Source organism: Eumetopias jubatus, unplaced genomic scaffold (assembly GCF_037043125.1).
Source record: "Eumetopias jubatus isolate StellerSeaLion01/CBP00866 unplaced genomic scaffold, mEumJub1_p1.0 scaffold_15, whole genome shotgun sequence".
In the NCBI taxonomy this organism is placed as follows: domain Eukaryota; kingdom Metazoa; phylum Chordata; class Mammalia; order Carnivora; family Otariidae; genus Eumetopias; species Eumetopias jubatus.
The window spans coordinates 16853545-16855566 of NW_028274821.1; the positions used below are offsets into that span (position 1 = coordinate 16853545).

At 42.5% G+C, this 2022-nt stretch overlaps 1 pseudogene; it reads right to left on the minus strand.

Annotated features, from left to right (window-relative positions):
- Positions 1-577: 577 nt before the first annotated feature.
- Positions 578-1667, minus strand: LOC114202329 (coiled-coil domain-containing protein 34 pseudogene; annotated as a pseudogene).
- Positions 1668-2022: the final 355 nt, after the last annotated feature.

The following is a 2022-nucleotide window of genomic DNA, read 5'->3' on the forward strand; positions in this document are numbered from 1 at the left end:
CCTTAATGCTTCATAAAAAAGGTAAGAAGCAGACTGAGATTCATAACATATCATCTCATATATGTGTGGTTTTTTTTGTTTTGTTGGTATTACAATGTAGTTTTAATACAAGCTAATTATAAACACAATTGTTAGATATTCAGTCACTTATCCTGTGAACCAAAAGGCCAAGATCAACCTTGAAGGACTTATAAAAATGAAAATGTATAAAGCATCTTCTTCAATTAGCTCTAAGGACAACATATATGAATGCAAAAATGTGAAAGTGTCAATAATCACATCAAATGTTCAGCTGTTGACTGAGGAGTAAAAAACGATTCTACTTTTAAAATTAAATAGCTTCAGGGCGCCTGGGTGGCTCAGTTGGTTAAGCAACTGCCTTCGGCTCAGGTCATGATCCTGGAGTCCCAGGATGGAGTCCCGCATCGGGCTCCCTGCTCAGCAGGGAGTCTGCTTCTCCCTCTGACCCTCTTCCCTCTCATGCTCTCTCTCATGCTCTCTCTCTCAAATAAATAAATAAAAAATCTTAAAAAAAATTAAATAGCTTCAGGTAAAAGCATGCAATTTCCCACACCCACTATCTTTGTATTCTGCACAGAGTCCCAAGGCAAAGATTCCTTCTGGCTTTCTGAACCACCAGAGAGGATGATGACCTGCGTGGCTGACTTATCACAGGCCTTTTAGTCTTCTTTCCTGATAGGTCCTTAGCTTCTTTGGAAGGAGGCATATGAATGGGTTTCCATGGAATTGGATTATAAAAGGCTGGTTCTGGATAAGAATTTCCACTGTAAAAATCTGTAAGTTTTCCACTGGCATAACCATAGCTCTTTGCAGCTGGACGAGGTTTATTTTTTGCATTTTCCAACCATTCCTTAAACCTTTTCTCTATTTCCTTTTTTTCCTCTAATTCAGCTTGCTGTTGTTTTTCTTTTTCCTTTTCTTTCTTCTTCTTTTCACATTCTTCAGCATTTTTCTTCTTTAACCGTTCTTGGTATTTTTCTTTTGCCTTTTCTTGCAAATGTTCTTTCTCCAATTCCTTTGCTGCTTTTTCCTCCATTTCCTTATTAATTTTTTGTTCCCTTTCCTTTCTTTTCTGTTCATTCTTTTTCTGAACCCATTCCTTGTGCTTTTCTTCAGCAATTACCTTTCTTTTTTCACGTTCTTCCATTTCTTTTCTTTTTTCTAGCTGTTGATTTAATTCCTCCAGAGCTTTCTGTTGCAAACGGTCACGTTCTTCTTTTTCTTTGCCAACAAACCACACTTCCCATTGTGTCAGGCGGCTTTCCGGTAGGTGCACCTGTTTCTGTTCTTCTTGGTTATCTTCTGATTCAGCCACACTGGCGCACCCCTGTAACTCCACTCCTCTCAGGCTCGCCACCTTAGCCTGTGAATCATGAGCACCTTCATCCACGTCTTCCTCATCCTCCCTGTCACCATCGTCGTAGTCAAACGGGAAGCTCTGGTGGCCGAGGGGAGACAACAGCGACGTGGTGGAATTGCTGCAGCTCAGCGGCGGCGACCGTCATCGGCTCCAGCCCCTGCCCCCAGGCGCCCGCCGTGAGGACGGAGAAGGAGCCGGAGGAGGGCCGAGACCTGGACCTGCAGCCGGCGGAGGACCGAGCGTCGGAGGGTGGCGAATCAGCCCCCCACCCCCCGGCCGTCCACATCGGGCCCGCCAAGTTCAAACCAGCGGAGGCGCAGCGGGGACGTGCCTCATATATAAATGTTTTAAATACATGTTAAAAAACAAACAGTTTTCAAAAACAGACACAAAAAGAGGATACGCATTAACCACATAAGAGCCACTCCTGTGGTAGTGAAGCGGAATGGCAATAGGTAAAGACGACAGTAAGGAAAACATACGTAAGTAAATAAACAAACGAATACATAAAAACAAGAACAGTACCTTACACAGATCAGTGATGATTAAGTGCCCTGAACAGAGAAGTTGATTAACTCATTTCTCCACATCTGAATTTCTACTAAAATTTTTTTTAAATAAACTTAAATATTTTCCCTCAA